This window comes from Polistes dominula, unplaced genomic scaffold (genome assembly GCF_049000335.1).
Source record: "Polistes dominula isolate Pdom_NZ unplaced genomic scaffold, Pdom_raw_medaka contig_16, whole genome shotgun sequence".
Classification (NCBI taxonomy): domain Eukaryota; kingdom Metazoa; phylum Arthropoda; class Insecta; order Hymenoptera; family Vespidae; genus Polistes; species Polistes dominula.
Genome location: NW_028301040.1, coordinates 4,568,562 through 4,586,795, shown reverse-complemented (window position 1 = coordinate 4,586,795; position 18,234 = coordinate 4,568,562). Strand labels below are relative to the sequence as shown.

Below are 18,234 nucleotides of genomic sequence, written 5' to 3'. Positions count from 1 at the left end.
AGGTTAACGAGTACTTTCGTGTAGAATAATAAAAGGGTAGTCGCATATCGGTCACGTAGAACGAGCGTGTACTATAGTCGTAAGCGAGTGATGATAATTTCCAATTGCAGAGAAGAAGTGCGAGTAAAATTGTCCCTCTTCACGAGGGGGGAGGAATGATGTGGAAAATCGTAGGCGGGGCTACCTTTTCGTCCTTTCGTTGGTTCAGTTTTCCCTCTGCTTTCTCTCTCCTAACACAGTAGTCCTGGTAAAAACAGCAGCAGCAGCAGCAGCAGCAGTACCAGCAGCAACCAACCTCGAAAAGCATCGTCCATTGCAAACGTAGAAAATAGAGGAAAAGGAGAGTGTCATTCGGAAGGGATGGTGGGGTAACTGGTGGTAGAAGGGTGTGTTTCGGCCAAGCCTCCAACCTGCAAAATGAATGTACGAGCTGGCTCGGTAATTAAGAAGAAAGGTGGGCAGGTCAGGCTGACAGATAAAATTCGACTTCCTCGTACGAGAGAACGTGTTCAAACCAATTCTTCCTCTCTCTTTCTCTCTTATCTTCGTGTGTTTCACATCCCTCGTAGAATTATTACCGTTCGTCCAAACCGATATACGAGCTCTCACTGAAACATCCTGATTCACCATTTATCTTTTGAGAGAGTGAGAGAGAGAAAGATAGAGAAATAAAGATAGGAAACATAGGAAATTTGGATCTTTGATTAAAGTCAAAGTATTTCATGTTAATTAATCATGCAAATTTGATAACGTTTTATGGTCGAGATTGAAGAAAGAGTTAATGAAGCGTATAATTGTTACGAGATGATTTTAACATGACGTCAAGGTTTTGCTGTTAGTTCAATTTACTAAGAGAAAGTTTTCGTTTGATGTGGAACACACGTCCAGTATTATTTAGTCATGTTTAGTTGTGAGACGACGTGTTTATCATAGGAGTTTTGTAATTAAGCTTACTAGAGAAGTCCGGATCTCGTTATTAATCCGCGAAGTTGTGTTACTTCAAGACGTAGGAACAAGATTAGGCGTGTCAGTAGATTTTGATAAATATCAAGAACGTAACGAACATACTTAACGACCGTTGGACAGGAGTTTAGTTAGGTATTATCTGATCGATGAGCGCGCTGTTCATGTTAGTACGACTTTCAATGCTTCGTGCATTTGCCTTTGTAAATCGTGAGCCTTTTCTTCATTTCTAGATAACATCATAAAGACTCGGTATAACGAAGTATTAGGATAAAAGAGATGGACAGTTTATTGTTCTTTGTTATTTTCTAGACTTCTTCTCTTTTTCTATCTTCATTTTTCTAGAGGCGAAACGAGAAATTACATTTGCATGAAAATATTTTCTCACTTTTGCCGACTCTCTCGCAAAAATAAAGAAAACAAGAGACAGGGAGAACAAATCCACCGGTCTATTTCGAATGGAAAAGGGATTAGAGTATTTATCACGGGATATATATATCCTGATGAAATAAATCAACAGTTTCAGAGTGTGCGTGTCAAAATAGGTGTATACCTAACCTTCCTGTTATTCCGCTTTTATGTTAGATCATTATTTTGTATTAAGAGTGAGATATAAGAGAGAGAGAGAAGATACGAAATATACGTACGTCCAAATTCTGAATAATTTGGTGTCGTTAAAAAACGAATCAAGTGCAAATCTTCTTTTCTGTTTTATTTATTTATTTACTTAGTTTTTCTTTTTTGTTCTTCTCTCGATCCTAAATGACTCGTGAAAAATGAATATTCGTAGTAGCATTTATTTTTGTTTTGTTTTTGAGGAATATACTTTACATACAAAACTACGTATGTTTTTTTTACAGAGAAATCATATTTTCGTGCTTCCATCTTTAATTGTCCCATTTAGTCAGCCGGGTATATTTACACGAAAGCTTTTTCCATGCTAGACGTATGTTTAGCCGTAAACGAAAAACATTCTCCGTTTGTGAAAAAACGTTGTTGCGAGTGGGTAGTGGGTGATGTTAGGACTCGTAAATGAAAATTGGCTGTGTCACCGGGCTATAGAAGAGGTGGATGAGGTGGTGGAGGAGGGCTATTGACTCTCAAGTTCACAAAACCCATATTCGACTTTCAACGAAAATCATTTCTCTTTTTTTTATATTTTTACTTTTTCGAATATCATAGTTAAAAAAAAGTTATAATCTCGAGCATTTTCTTTTTCATCTTCTTAGAAAATTTCTTTTTGAATTAAAAGATCGTTGAACTTTCTCGACTTTTCATAAAACTTTAATAGTATTCTCAATCAATGCCACAGTAGTGACTACTCTTATCTAATTAAATGTCATTTGTAATTTTTCAGATATATTTATGCTAATGTTTGTTAAACTTTCTTCATATATTATTTAGTAAGAAGAAACAAATCATAGAAATTTCATTTTCGTTTGCTAGTTCTCTCATTTGGTAAGAACATTTTTCACTAGAAATAGTAATTCTCGAGAAAGGAATATTTATCGACGGTAGTGAAGTTTAGTTTATTGCAACTAGCTTTCTCTCTCTTTATCTTTCTCTCGAAATTGTTGGAGAAGACAGAAACAGGGAAGTTTTTAACGATGTGCGTTACGCGCCACGTACTTCAAACTAAGAGAGAGAGAGAGAGAGAGAGAGACAGACAGAGAGAGAGACAGAGAAACATGAGTTGCTAGCTTTAGCATCATACGGGTAGACACATTGATAGATGGACCAAGAACGTAAACTGGATATATGCAGAAACCTTAAAGGACGAAGATAAATTAATATGCTGGAATTTGTGTGAAGTTAGAAACAAACTCGCTAGCCAAAGCTCTTCGTATTACTTGTGTCGAATGATCTCCACCCACTCCACTCATCCTCTTACCTTTGATATTCACCCCCATCCCTTTATCGTGGTTTAGTAAAGTTCGAAAATCAGAGGAACCATGAACGGTCTCGCTCGATTAATTATTTAAGATGTTCTCCAATACCGGCTGTGTAATTACGTGAACATCCGATTTAGAATTCAGCTGGTAAACAGAAGAATATATCACATGGAAAGTAAGCTTGTTATTCCTAGAAAAGTTTTAAATTCGAGTTTATCAAAGTTTTTGTCTTCTAGCCCCTATGTTTCTTTATTTCTCGTTTCTTCTCATTCATAATAATATCCCAACTTGTGTTGTTTCATAACGAGTGCTCTAAAAAATTGTCCTCAAAGTAGATGTTTTTTTTTTTTTTAATTTAAATGTACGTATAAATCTATATAAATATATGTAAGAAATTGATTAAAGAAATATATTGCATCATTTGAAATTTAATCAAAAATCTTATAATTTTGAATAACGACGAGTAACGTTTACATAGAAGAAAATTTGTCTATGATTTTGTATATTTCACGTGATAAACTGTAAAGAGAATTATTCAGTAATATACTCTTGATATATCTAAAACGAATGGTAGGTAGATAATTATAACTCATGAAGATGGTCGCGAAAAGTTGTAAGTTTCTCAAAGAGAAAATGTCCAAAGGTAGAAGCGATCTTCTTGCTCCTTTGACCGTTTACCATTTTCTCCGATAGCCTTGATCAATAATATTCCGGTCGTGAGAAGTTCGTCAGTCAAGGAAGTTTTGCCTCCATTAGAGTATAATTAACGAAGTAAAGCTTACGAAGTCGACAACGTCTAGGTCATTACCTTATCTTTCTCTCTATTCCTATCTTTCTTTTATATTCTTCATTATATCCTAGTTTTGGAAGGAATCAATGTAAAGATTCTAGATTTCAGAGAGAGAGAAAGAGAGAGAGAGAGAGAGAGGAAGAAACAAAAGTAAAAAAGAAAAAAAAGTTTCATCGTATTCATTAATCCCACAGATCGATGGCTCTTTGTGGTAGTCTTTAAAATGAAATTTCCGTTTCTACGGAATCCGGAGAATCCTTTAGCAGTTGTCGGTTCTATCGGTCTCTCTCTTTCTCTCTCTTTCTCTCTAATAACTCGATCAGCAATTACTTATTGAACTAAACGTATCGCTTTCTCTCTTTCTCTCTTCCTCTTTTTTAACACAAATTTTTTTTCTTTTTGACATGATCATTCACTTCCTAAGGATTAGTGAAGGATTATCAATTAAGAATATTCAAAGACATAAGAACGTTTTAATCATTTCGTTTAAAATCGAATTCATAGTATCCTAAAAGGTTTCAAGAAATCAACGACCTTTTTCCCTTTCAAAAGAAATAGAATTTAAAATAGATAAAGAATAAATATATACATATATCTACTTGTATATCTACGTATGTTCGAATTAAGTGGTAAATGTCAATGGTATGTACCAACAAGTCAGACACTTCGTCGGAGCGTGCGCGTTTAGACGATCTTTGTTCAGTCGGACGTGAGACGTGCAACGGGCCGCACGTATTTCTCTATATGTACGCTCTACAGGAATCCCTGGGCTCTTCGATGCATAGAAACGTTTAAGGGAGACCGCACCGAGAAACTTGGTGGAAAGAGGAATCATTTGCATTTCAATGCCACCTCGTCGTCGTCGTCGGACTGAACCGAACCGATGCTCGGTTTACCGTTTCAGACGGCGTCGAGTCGTTGAACGTCAAACTCCGATGCACCCAGAGACTACAGAGTTTCTCGTACCACCTTTCTATTCCTTTATATCTCTCTTGGATTTCGACCCTTCGGACAAAGCAGCACAGTGTTCGTGCAAAGCTTTGCTTTACTTGTCTTTCGAAGCACGCACAAGAACGTCGATTCGAACGTGGATATTCGAATAAGATTGAAATCGTTCCTTGAAATCTTCTTATCTCTTATCTACATTCGATTAATTTTAATTCACCTGTCTCTCTCTCTTTTCTTCTGTTAAATATTCACAAATGCAACATTCCCTGTAGTGGTTACACAGTTATTTTAATTTCTACGAATAATCGAATTTCACTGTCCTACGAGATGATGAAAATCGATTTGATCAAATCGAACGAGCCTTCTCCGATAAAATAGTTGTTTTAAGGTGTAACGATAGATACACACCAGGTCGTGTTTTATCCCATACATATATATATATATATATATATATAACGTTATATATATATATATATATATATAACGAGGTACTGGGAATAGGGGTGGAAATCATTCGGTTGGTACTACGTGACGGATTATTGCTTCGACATGAAACAATTTAGTGCGGTCTCACTGGATACTCTCTGTTCGATAAAACTGAACGATTTCCTAAATTAAGTGGAGTACCTTGCTCGATCTTATTCGCTTATCTAGTGTTTTTTTTTTTTATTTGTTTAATTCCACTTTTTGTTTTGTTTTTAGTTTACGCGATTCGATCAATACCAAAGCGAATAGGACGATTAGAACAAATCCACTTTCCCTTACTCCTCCATTGGTTCGATTTTGATTTTTCTGTATATTCATTTTTCATCCTACACTTTAATCTCTTTATCCTATTCAGAGAGAAGTCTAGCTTTTCTTCAATAAAGTACATTTACTTTAGCCGAATAATATTTTTCGCTAAGGTGGGCACGATACATGTCAAACATTTATCTCGTCTCCATTGGAAATCTCGTTCAGCCATCTGTGTGCACGTTGAAACCAACTGTAACATATATATACATATACATAATATATACAGATGCACATCTGCAGATATATATATACACACATATACACACATATATTTATTTGCATCTTCGACCTTTGAATCGTTCGACGAATATGTAGACGACGGTGCTTGGTACCGAGGTGCACGGTCGAAAAGGGGTTCGAGACGTAGAGGGAAAAAGATAGATGGATGGATGGATGGGAAGAGGGAGAAAGAGCAAGCAAGCAAGGGAGAGAGAGAGAGAGAGAGAGAGAGAGAGAAAGAGGGATACATCGATTTCTCGACGAGCAATTCGATACTCGTGCAACGGGTCTTCGCATGGGCATCGTCGATGCATGTGCAGAGTGTATACACTTCCACGTACGTTATTAGGCAGTCGTGTGCATACACCTATCACTTCCACACACAAAACACAAACACATACATATACAAGGCGTTTACACGAAACCCGTCTACCATCTATCTATGTACATACGTGACACAACGCACATAAACACAAGCAACCCATTGTACATACATACATGCATACATACATATATATACCGAGTTTAAACTGATATCGACTGTTGGATGGATTTATCTAAAATTAGACTTCAACCCTCCCCCTCCCACCCCCCTAGCGTAACCCCTCCAATCCCCTTCAGCTTTTACCATGTATCCTTTCGCGATTAGTCGTATCTTTTCGAAAGGAGAAGGTTCGTCGTCGTTACGGGATCACGCGTGGAAACGTTAGGATCGTTCATTTTAACTAAAATTAGAATTACTATAGATGAATATCGTTTTCTCTGTGTATGTGTATCTAATTACGAATTGGCTTTTCATGGATGACGGATGTTATGGAAGCCTGATTCTTGCCCAATCGATTTTTCCTTTTTCTCTTTCCTTTACCTTGCGAATTAGTTATTGGATATATAGAGAGAGACGAGGTCGATGCACCTGGTTGCAATATGGCTTAAGCGTAAAATTAGCTTCTTTAATTAAACAAACTCTTCAGATATCTCAAAGATTTTCCAGATCTAGATTAGCATTTGTATTATGCATATAACGTTATGGACACTATCTGATGTTACTTAATTAAGGAAAGGTGATATCAATTAATGGAATATCGCGTTCCATTTATTTGTTGAAGATTTTCCATTACATTTCGAATTGTTCTACATTTAATTAAGATAATTGTTCCTGGTCTATTCGTTTTTCTTCGATTTTCTTCCTTTTCATTTATTCATTCACGATTCTTTAATTAATGTTGAATTTTTAATAAGAAAATCAAAATTAAACACGTACGACAATCTTATTTCATTCGTTTATTCATTCGTTTATTATTACGTTCCTTTTTTTTTTTGTTTCTTCTCACGACGTAGAAGATTTTATTTTAAAAGTTAATCTTTCAGTCTTAATTCTCAACGATCGTACGCAAAGTTAACGCGAGTTTCCTTTTTCTTTTCTGGTCTGTTCTCTGCTAGCATCCTGAAAACATTTTATATATTACACACGCGTGTTGAATTAATGTTGATGATGGATGACAAGGGAGAACGTTGGGGTACTCTTCTCGAGAGAATAATAAAAATTTACACGACATCGTGCTCTATACATTCTAATTAAAATGCTTCGTGGGTTTTCGTAAGCGTGTAGAAATAGAAAAAAGAAAAAAAAAGAAAAGAAAAACGAAAAAGAGAGAAAGAGAAAGAAAAAATTGTCTGCCAATGACAGGACACGAACCGGTCAAACTCTTCTCTGTCATCGTAATAAACATATTCAATTACAATTTCAAGTTATTTTTTTTTATTGAAACAAGACTCCTTATGTTAAAGTACAATAATAATAAAATTTTATGAACGATAATTATTGAGGAATGCATTTATTTATGGAAGAATAAGTGGAGATGAATCATACTTTGAAAATGTTGAACATACAATTAATTATTGTTAATTAATCGAAAGAAATGTATATATTGTAATTTGAAAGCATCGAGTATATGTTTGACGTATTATTTTCTACAAAATCTAGCGTTAAACTTGCTCGTTGTTTTTAATGAAAGTTAATTTCAATTTTCTTATTGACTGTTATTTATTTGCAGAAGAATAAATATTATTTAATGTACATATTTATGTAATCTTTGAAAATTCATATAAACAACAATCAACAGAAGAATTTTACATGACTTTAATAGGAAACAATTAATTAGTTTACTGTTAAATAATGTCTTATTACTAATAAAATAATTTAATGTATAAACAATACTTCGTATATTCAAATGATGTTAATAATAAAATTATCAGATGTATATTGTAATCATTATAACTTGTTGCAACTTTGGAAAACAAAAAAAAAGATTTAATAAGAAAATAAAAAATAATTGCAGTGAAAAGAAAATACTCGATTATTTAGTAATTAGATTTGACTTGAACAGATTTGTGGCTTCTTTCCGTTCGAAAGTAACTATCCTTCAGGATGGTTCAACGATAGTTTGTAGAGCTTAAGACCAATTTCGACTTTGCTCCGTGCCCGGTTGAAGAAGAGGGCTAATAGTTGAAGAGGGTAGTTCTTCCGTTTCCGTTTACTAAAGAGAAGGAGAGGGAGAGAGAGAGAAACTTGGAAGAGGGAGAGATAGTGGAATGAGGGAAAAGGCAGTTGGTCACGTGAAGCAGTAATAGAGAATAGGGGGGAGGAAGTTGGGGGGTAGAAATGCAAACGAAAAGCCCACGGTCTTCCTATGTGTTCTTACGGATTAGGTGAAAGGTGTCGAGGGGTGAATTAATGACTGAAGCTTTAACTCTCGAGAAAATCTGTTTATTCTTAACGAGACTTGTCTTGAAAAGCGGATCAAGCCTATTGGACTTGATTGACCTATACTACTTCAAATGGGATACAAAATTTACGAATTTTTTTAGTCCCTCTTTCATGACATTAATCAATGATTAAGGCATTTAAAATGAAGGGGAATGTATATCACCTTTAAAGGTTACCCACCCTATCTTCAATTTTAATTATAACTTTGACTCTCCAAGTATCGTTAAATGTCGTTGCTTTGATTAAGATTTTCTTTTTTTCTTTTCTTTACAGTTTACAATTTATCGTAATTCAAAGTTATTTTCACAAAGTTGCGATATTATTTAAGAAAAATTTTAATGAAAGTGAACATTTATCAGTCGTATTGTTTTGTAAGAAAAAAAGTATCTTTTGTCGTTAGGAAAAAAAAAAAATTAAAAGTAAAAGAAACGTAAAACTTTGTGTTAAATAATGTTCCACTTACTGTAGGTTAGATCGAACACTTTGGAGAGTCCACGACGAATCGAAGAGTATAAAAGTTACCCTCTTTTTCTTGTTCTTTGTTTTTTTCTTTCTTTCTTTCTTTCTTTCTTTCTTTCTTTCTTTCTTTCAGAGGAAAGAAATGTAGTAGTCATGGGTTTGTACTTCTCTTTCTTTCCTTTTCTCTGTCTCTTTCTTTCCTCGAGCAATCGACAAGAAGACAAGTTGAATTCTCGCGAGTTCAAAGATATCTTTCGACGAGAAATGGTGGGTGGAAGAAATCGGCCGGAAAAATCGTCGGAAAAATTGTGTCCTAGGTTGTGGAAAAAGGTTGCTACTCAAATCGAGTGACGTTGAGCGTCAGAGTTGCAACGTCGGCAGAGAGACATAGAAGAAAATCGAACGTTTCTGAACGTTAAGGAATCTTACAGAAAATTCTCAACAACAGAGTTATATATAATATGGTATAATACTTTTCTACACTTTTCGTCAGTTCGCAATATTGTCTTGCTTTGTGTGCGTAACGTTTTACGTAAGAAAAATGTCAAAAATTTAATATTAAGATTATGTGAGAAGAACAAGGAGAAAATATGATTACATCGAGAAAGTGAGAGAGGAGTGGGATAGGGGGAGAAACAGAGAGAAAAAAAGTCGATGGGATATGGAATTTAAAAATGAAGCTGAGAATATTCGATTGAGTTTATTCAAATCTATTTTATTGATCTCTCTTTCTCTCTCTCTCTCTCTCTCTCGCTTACACACACTTTCATCCTTTAGCACTTTCTTTTGATAAGATATAGATATGTAAGTGATTTGTAGAGAAGGATGTTGAAGTATTCAAATTATATAGGTTAGATGTTGGTATGTGTATATAGGTTTGTAGGAATATGGGGAAAAAGCGTCGTGACTAAGGACGTTATACTTGCTACGGGAGCCTGAAGTTTGTACAATAACATAGCTCATAGGTATACTTGTACTAGTCCTTCTTGGCAAGTCCTTTAGCGTACGAACTGTCTCGTTTATATTACAAACTTGAATGCACCACTTGTAAAGTCCTACTCTAGTAGTAATATAAACGTTTATTTCGACAAATCATTTATTACGATTCAATTAACTTCGACAACGTAACAATGAAAATTCATGTTTCAATTATATTCATGAAACAGATGTTAGCCAGGCGTATCAAAACCCTTCAAAATGTTAATGAAGACATTATTAATTCCAGCATAATGAAATAAAAATATTGGCAATATTGTTGTGTTCGTTTGATTCGTAATATTTTGCAAATGATAAAAAAAGAAAAAACAGAGACAGTTCTTAAGAATTTTTTTGATCATTTATTTTCCATATCTATATACCGTAAGGAAGATTTTCTTTTTCATCTAAATCCAGATGCTCGGTTGAATCATTCTTCTCTTCTCTTCTCTTCTTTTCGTTTAACGATTCAGCCGTGACAAGTATATCGACCGTGTTACCCAGACCACCAACTTTAGAACCACCACCTTCTTTTTTATTCGAGATCGTAAGAAACGCCATTAACGCTTGTGGTTACGCCGGAATGCCGATGGAAAGAACGGATGCATGATTTCTTTCGAGGCCTCGACCTCGACCTCCAGGCGTGTTACAGAAGAAATTGGACTCGACATTTGGCGAAATACTTTTTATAAAAAATGCAAACTTGTTCACTAATTCTTTAGAACCTTTTAAGACTTTTAAGATCCTTATTTTTATACTTATAGAAAAATTTAACCATCAAAGAGTCATCACTGCGCATGAACAATAAAAAAATTACATTAGAATGCAAAAAATGTTGAAATTAAACCGTTATAATGTTAAATTATCTTTATTAGAAATGTTACTACCTTTACATACATGCGTAACATTCGGAAAGTCACATAAACAACATTGTATAAAAGTATTTTGATAGACGATCGACGTGTCAGTCTGAAGGTGAATCTCGAGGAAGACGATACTCCGATCATATACACGGTGTTTTTAGGTAACAATAAACATTTCCTTCGATTAATTAAGAATTATTTGAATACTCTAATACATTCTACTTACATTACATTTAAATTTAACTGAAATTAATTTCAATTTAAATTAATATTAATTTTTGATTCATATCATTGATAGTAAATTGAAATTCATTTTTAATTCCTTTATACTTTCCTATTATAAATTGATACTCTTATCAATTTGTGAAGAAAACAAGCTTGAAGTAAAATTAAAAAAAAAGTTGAAAAAGCTTGGAAATGTCGAATATCTGGAGGGGGGGGGACAGTCGGTGAGGGGGAAAACAGTGGCAGCAGGTGTTCGAGACAAGCTTTCGAGAATAAATCGTCGAAGCGTGCTACCGCTCTTGATAGTTCTTTCGTGAAACGAAAGGCGAAACAAGCGATCGGGTAACTATCACCAAAGGCGATTATATTACTATCTATCTTTAGAGGCAAATATTTCCACAACGAAACATCGCGGAAACTTGAAACGAAGCCGCTTTAAACGTGTGCTAACTCACGAAGTTCATTCATTGGGAAAGGATTCCTTTTCTCACTTACCTCTAATATTCACTAATCATTTTTGTTATATATTTGTTAGTAAATCTATCTAGTTACTTACTTACTTAATTTAAAGTACGTATATATATATATATATATATATAAAAGTATTATATTTGGATTAATCGAACATTTTTCATCCATCATATATATTATATCTCGTAGCAGGTACATCGAACGCACGTCTTACGAACTTCCTTCCTGATAAATGATATCGAAAATTCGATTTTCATTCGTTTTCTTCACATTTCTGAAAGAAGAAACGAAGGTGGAAAACTCTCGACCTTTCTCGATCATATCTCGCGAAGGAGGATCGTCGAATTCTCGAGAGAAAGAGAGTATTTGTATGTGTGTGTGTGAAAGAAAGATAGAGAGAGAGAGAGAGAGAGAGTGAGAGAGAGAGAGAAAGAGACAAAGAAATTTCTTGCGAGAAAGGACTTTGCTCTATTCCTGTCCCTCTTATTCGTTTTTTCTTTTAACTTTTTTCTTTTCTCATTCACATCTTGCGTATTACATCGTTCTCTCTCTCTCTCTCTCTCTCTCTCTCTCTTTGTGTCTCGTTTTCTCCTCCTTTTTCCGAACTGTTTCTGCTACCTTTGAAAGAGAGAGAGAGAGAGAGAGAAATAGAGAATCATTCTTTTCCCTTTTTCGATGGCGCACGATCGTCTCGAACGAAGATTTTCCGAGCTGTAAATTGCAAAAGTTTTTTTACTTGCACTTCTTATCTAAGCCATTCTTTAAAATTATCTCTCCCTATTTTATTTTTAGAGAATTTTTTTCATAGTATTTTCTTTTTTTTTCAGACACTGAAAAGGCGTGTATCGAGCAGTGTAATTCGTGGTTGGAGAAAGGTTAGATGGTAAGTTAATAAAATCTTTGAAATTTCGTTAAAATTGACAACAAAATGTGTAGATGGTAAATGCTATCGCAAGGTTTCTCGATCGAATTTCGATTAACGAACGAATGAATTGCACGCGATACGCAAAGGTAACTCGATACTTGCTCATTCGAATTGTTTCTATATCCTACTATGCCACATCACCTAACAATGACGATACTCAACCGAACGAAATGTAATTTTAATTAACGTTAAGTATAATCGAACGAAATAACGTCACGCTCGACACCGATGTTTTTATTCTGATACGAATAGTAGGGGCACTTAACAATATTGCCATCGCGTTAAATGCTTTTTGCAATCTGCCGAGTTTCTCGTGCGTTACATCCGTAATCTGTTAAATAATGCTCAATGTTTATTCTTGACGTTGATTTCTTCCAATCGATGAGGAAATTTCTGACGAAGAAATAATTTTTCCCCTTCATTGCTTTATTTTTCTTCTTTTTAACCAATTCGCATTGATAGATTTTACCTTTGAGTATGTAAAAAAAAAAATAAAAACTCGTGTGATATCGTTTTATCCAACCAATTTTATTGTGAGAGAAAATTTTCAATTTATTAATTAATCGATATGGAAAATAACAAAATAATAAACATTTTTGTTTTATTTTTTTTATAGATATAAATTTTTCTATCTACGTGTTGATAAAAAAAAAAACAACCAAAAATATAAAAGAAAAAGAAGGATAGAAAAAATACAGAATTTTCTCAGGACAAATTCGTATTACGAATATGCTTGTATACTCGTAGGCGTAACATTTCTTACAAAACTCATGTTATATATATATATATATATATATATATATATATATATATATATATATATATATATATATATACCATAGGGTGGTTAGGTTTGGTCAATGCGTTCAGTATTATTTAGGGGTTGCAAAGGATTCATTTCATCACAGCACGAGCTAAAGCTCGGCTTTTGTGGGTCGTGGATACACGGGGTGAAACAGCGCTTGATTAACGGCAAGGCTGCCGTCTGGCAAGAAAGAGGATCAGGTGTCAAAAGCTACCTGAGCTGACGCTGTAGCTTCTCCCATTATTATCAATTTATCTTATGTTTCTTCTCCTCTATCTTTCTCTCTTACTCTCTCTCTTACTCCTCCTTTCTATTTCTCTTTCTATTCTAACGATCAAAACAATTTATCTGTAATACCGACTATTAACCTACCCTTTGATACATGCATCGGATCATTTTCATTTTTATCATCCACGATTAAAATAAGAAATAAAGATTTCTTTTTCTTAAACAACGTTTAAAAAAATAAGGGGAAAAAAAACAAAGCTGCAATATTCTTTTGGTATTTTGTTCGACGACACACCACGTGCGTCTTCTTCGAACATCGTCAATCGTTTCTCGCGTTCGGAGGATCGAACAATCGAGGGGAGGAAGGCGTGGATATCGAGGAAACTTCGTTGGGAAAAATGAGATCCTTTCGGAACGAAGACAAAGGGAAAAGAAGTTAAAGAAGAAGAAGAAAAATGAAAAAGTTATCAAAGAAGAAACGAGAGAAAAGGAGACGAGGATGTGGACCGATGACGAGGGATGTGGACGGGGGTTTAAAGAAGAAAGATAGCGAGGACGCAAGAGAGAAATAAAAATAAGAAAAGCAAAATAAAAGGATAGAAAAAGAGATAAAATAAGAGAGAAAGATAAAAAGAAAGAGAGAGGGTTTGTAAAATCGTCCGGGGCCCCTCAAAGCGTCGTTACGTTCTTGGATGCCGCCCTTCCGCCCGATCAATATTGCGTTGGTGGGGCCAAGGTAGGGTAGCTAGGTGGTGGAAAAGCAGAGGATTGGAAGGAGAGCACAAGGGTGGTTACGTGAAAGAAAGAGAGAGGGAATAGGTTAGGGGTAGTAGTAGGGCGAGATAAATGTTAGAGTAGGGGTTGTTTTCGAAGAGTGGGGTTTATAGGAGAAGCAAGAGTCTGTCATGGCGGCGAGTACCACTGCCAGGCAAGCGGCAGCTCATCTTTCCTCGTCGCGTGTTACGCGCTTCTGTTCTTCGGCTTCTCTTCGAGCCACGACGATTATTTAGTTTTAACTCTGGACTAAGGACAATTTAGTTGTTTTTTTTCTAAGGATATATCTCAACGATTGGTGTATTCGATTTGAATCTGTTACGCGAGTGCGAGGAATCCCAACTGTGCTCTCTTCGATTTTTCGTTTCTCCCTTTTTTTTTTTAACCTCTCTCGCTCATTCACTCATTTACCACTTATTCTATCTTTCTCTTTCCATTTTTTTCTTCTTCTTTTCTCTATCTCTCTCTCTTTCTTTCTCTTTCGGTTTCTTTTTTCATTCCTTAAACACAGTGACACACAACTTGTGACAATTTGTTTGTGTGCTATCGAATCAGTGGTGATTTATCTACGTTTTTTCTACGTAAAAAAAGAGACACATATGATCGATTGAAAAAAAAAAACGAAACTATACACGCGTGTGTAGTTACTCTTTGGGATCTTATATTACAATGGGATCGAATAATGGAAAAGAAAAGTGTCATAGATAGTTAGTTACTTTTGCTCGGAGAGAAAGGATTCACGAATAAGAGTAAACTTAGAGTTTTGAATAAGTATAAACGGTTGCTGTGTCGTGGGCTCGATCGATCTTGAAGGTTGTGCCTTCCGAAGGTCGCTTCGATACTCCCACGGAATTTCCGCATCGCGCTTTGGATCGAACTCAGTTCGCGTCGTGCGTGACACTTTGCTTCGAACGAGAGCCCCCAGCACTACTGCTCTCTATGTGTAAACTTTTTCTCTACTCTCGTCTATAATACTCTTCGTAAAAGCATGTCAACGTTGAAGTAAACGTGCTCGTGTACAAAAAAAATTTGTCGCGTGAAAATAAATCGTTACATTGAACAGATTGATAATAAATCGTCGGGGTGTTTATCTTAAAGGATATACGTATATACATATATACAAGATTATTGCTGAAAATCTAAAAAAGTTGAAGTGACATCGGTGAAGATAGGCGAGGGTGGCCATCGCGGTTGGACCGAGCTGACAACGGCCGAGTATTCTCGAAACGAATCAGCAGAAGTAACAATGTCCTAGCGAAGGCAGGACCTCGTCTAGACCGCTCCCCCTCGTCCTGATCCATTTCTTCCGAAACCTTCAATCCTTGCTAATGTTGCTGTCCTAAGATTACAACTACCATAACAAACTTTACCCGTGCTCTGTCGCATTACACACGTACACGACGCATACATACAACCGCGCGCGCGTATACACGCACAGATACGGAGACACACACAGAAAGAGACAGAGAAACACACACACACACATGGGACACGTATACATACACATGCGTACACTTACAGACACGTATATCAAACTCGCTTTCATCCTTTACCAATTCTTTTTACTTATCATTCTTTCTCCAGCTTCAATTTCGTTTCTGCGAAAACATTCTGACGCTTGCTAAGAAGAAGAGGATTTCAAAAGAAATTTATACGAACATAATAAGCAAACACGCACAAGTATACCTACATATCCAAAGATCTTATACGCACATAGTGGAACGCGAGCTTTCCGAATCCGGCCAAGTCCAAAGTCCTTAATCCCGTGGGGCTCCGCCCGCACGCGAAGGAACCACACCCCGAGTACAGTGAGAGAAAGATAACAAGAAGAAAATTCAAGATACGGATTTAACGTTATCATTGGTAAGCTTCAATTGCTATCCTTCGATTCCATCTTATTTTTATTCTCTATTATCATCCTTAGTTTATTCAAAAAAGGTTAGGTAACCTTGCTCGAGGCCAAAGAAAATGACTATGTAGAAAGAAAGAGAGAGGGAACCATGTGAGATGGAATGTCGCGCTTCATCCCCTCCCCCGTTGTCACCTCTTTTTTATATTCTATCCTTTTCTCGGTCAGATCGACAGTCCACATGGCCTCCTTCCATGCTGGATGCAGGTTGCAACGCCGTCGCGTAGGTTGGGTTTCTCGTTTACGATTGGGAGTGGGTGAAGGACTCTAAAGCGTGCTTTCGGAAATTTCGTCTAACGATAAGTTTGAAAAGTTTCATATATTAAACACGTATTATTACTATCTTAGTGAATTAGATTTTGATTCTTGAGATGGTTCGGTGATTATACGAGTCAAGTTATGCGAATGAAGTGGGAGTGCCTTAGCATCGTGATTTTGCTTAAACGCATGCGTGAAATGTGTTTATTAAGAGGTTAATGGACGTAGAAAATAGAATGATCATCCTGTTAACCAGCATTAGTTTACATAGTTAGTATATCTTATCTCGTTTATATTATACTTTGAGGAATCAATGTTCTTGATAAAATGTGATCTATTGAATCTCTACCATTAATGTTTTTTAAGATAGGAAATAAAGGATAAATTAATTGGAATATGTTTTTACAGTTAATTGTTGTCGTATCACATTTTAAAACAATTGTTTACTTACTTGGGCTAGTTCATTTTTCACTTGTTTTTCTATTTAACATCTTTTTTTTGTTCCTTCAATCCTAAACATGTATCATTATTTACGAGCAGAATTGTTGCTTTCGACGAGCCGGTAAAAACAACTAAAGCGAGTAACACTTATGACTTATCGATGCGAACGCAAGTACCTGCAAAACGCAAACACTGTAAGTCTAGTCCTGAAGGTAGCATTATATTCTCTAAAATTCATTTCGATCGATAGGAACGTTGATTGAGGTATTCGTTAATTTTTTAATACTTTTTCTTAACATTAATTGTAGGATATTTTTAGGATAGTTTATACAAATGATTTTGTAGTTTTAAGGGAATTTAATGTTTGACCATTCGTTTAGATTTACTCCTGCGACGTAATACGTGTAAAGTTAATTTTCCAACTTAAAAGGAAAGAAAATTAGAAAATAAAACAAATGAAAGAAGCTTGAAAAATAAAATCCAAAACAAAAGAAAGATGGGTAACAGGGTAAACTCCAGAAAATTCAAGCGGCAAAAATGAAAGTAAAGCCCATGGTAAGAAACGTGCGGTTAGATGAACATTAGTCTTCGTTCGACAACCGATTCGGTTGGCCGGCAAAAGCGGGAAATTAGGTTAAGGGGGTGCCTGACGGTCGAAAAGTAAGAAATGAAAAGAGAAGAAGAAGAAGAAGAAGAAGAGAAGTAGACATAGAAGAACATAGTAGTGGATTTCGCGTCGAGTCTGGAGAAACGGGGGCGGGTGGGTGGTGGTGGTGGTGCTAGGTGTGTGGAACTTTCACGATACCCTGTAATTGAATCTGACCCTCACCCCGTTATTGTTTCTGCCCGTTTCACCGACTCTACACGGATTTATACGCCAACGTGGATATATACCCCTGCCATGTTTCTACCCTATTCCACCCCTCTAGACACTCTAGAAAGCAACCTCCATCCGTTTTTCACCCGGCACACGTATATAATCAGAAATATTAAGAAAAAGAGTAAAGAACATCGGAGAAACGTCGTTCATTGTTAAAATAGGACAAGATGACTGACGGAAAAATTGCTTTACTTCGAGATACTCTATAAATATCGTTGATAAATATCATTTTTTAGTTAAAGGGATAGAATATACGAGCCTCAAGATAAATCGTAGACTTTTGGGAAATGTTTTTCTTTCTGAACATTCAGAAAACACTGACGATTGTTTTAAACAATAGGAATAGATAAAGGTACAAAGAGAAATAGAATGAAATGAAGAAAGGGAAATAAACGTTAACGTTCGAAGAAATTCAGTGAGATGATGTTAGGTTCGTTTAGAATTCGTTACGAAACAACGGGTGAACGATAAGATGTTGAAACAAAAAACTGCTCGATTAAATCTTAACGAAGGAAAAGGAAAGCTCGACTTATCCCTAGAAACCATTGTTTCTGGCGTGTTTTTTTCTGCCCCTTTTTCTTGTTGCTTACTTGTTTTATTTTTTTAGTTCCTTGTCCTTTTTTCTTCTTCTTCTTCTTCTTCTTCTT

At 35.6% G+C, this 18,234-nt stretch overlaps 1 protein-coding gene across 17 annotated transcripts in view; it reads left to right on the top strand.

The window, feature by feature from the left end:
- The window catches only part of LOC107064858 (protein turtle), a 228,292-nt gene that overhangs the window by 121,545 nt on the left and 88,513 nt on the right, over positions 1 to 18,234 (top strand). For 14 of the 17 annotated variants that reach the window (XM_089174709.1, XM_089174712.1, XM_089174718.1 and 11 more), the window contains one exon: positions 12,195 to 12,250. The gene's annotated coding sequence lies outside the window, so the exon portion shown is untranslated. Of the gene's footprint in view, positions 1 to 12,194; positions 12,251 to 14,217; positions 15,963 to 18,234 lie in introns of those variants that run through there. The other 3 variants (XM_089174708.1, XM_089174707.1, XM_089174720.1) reach the window with 3 other exon arrangements.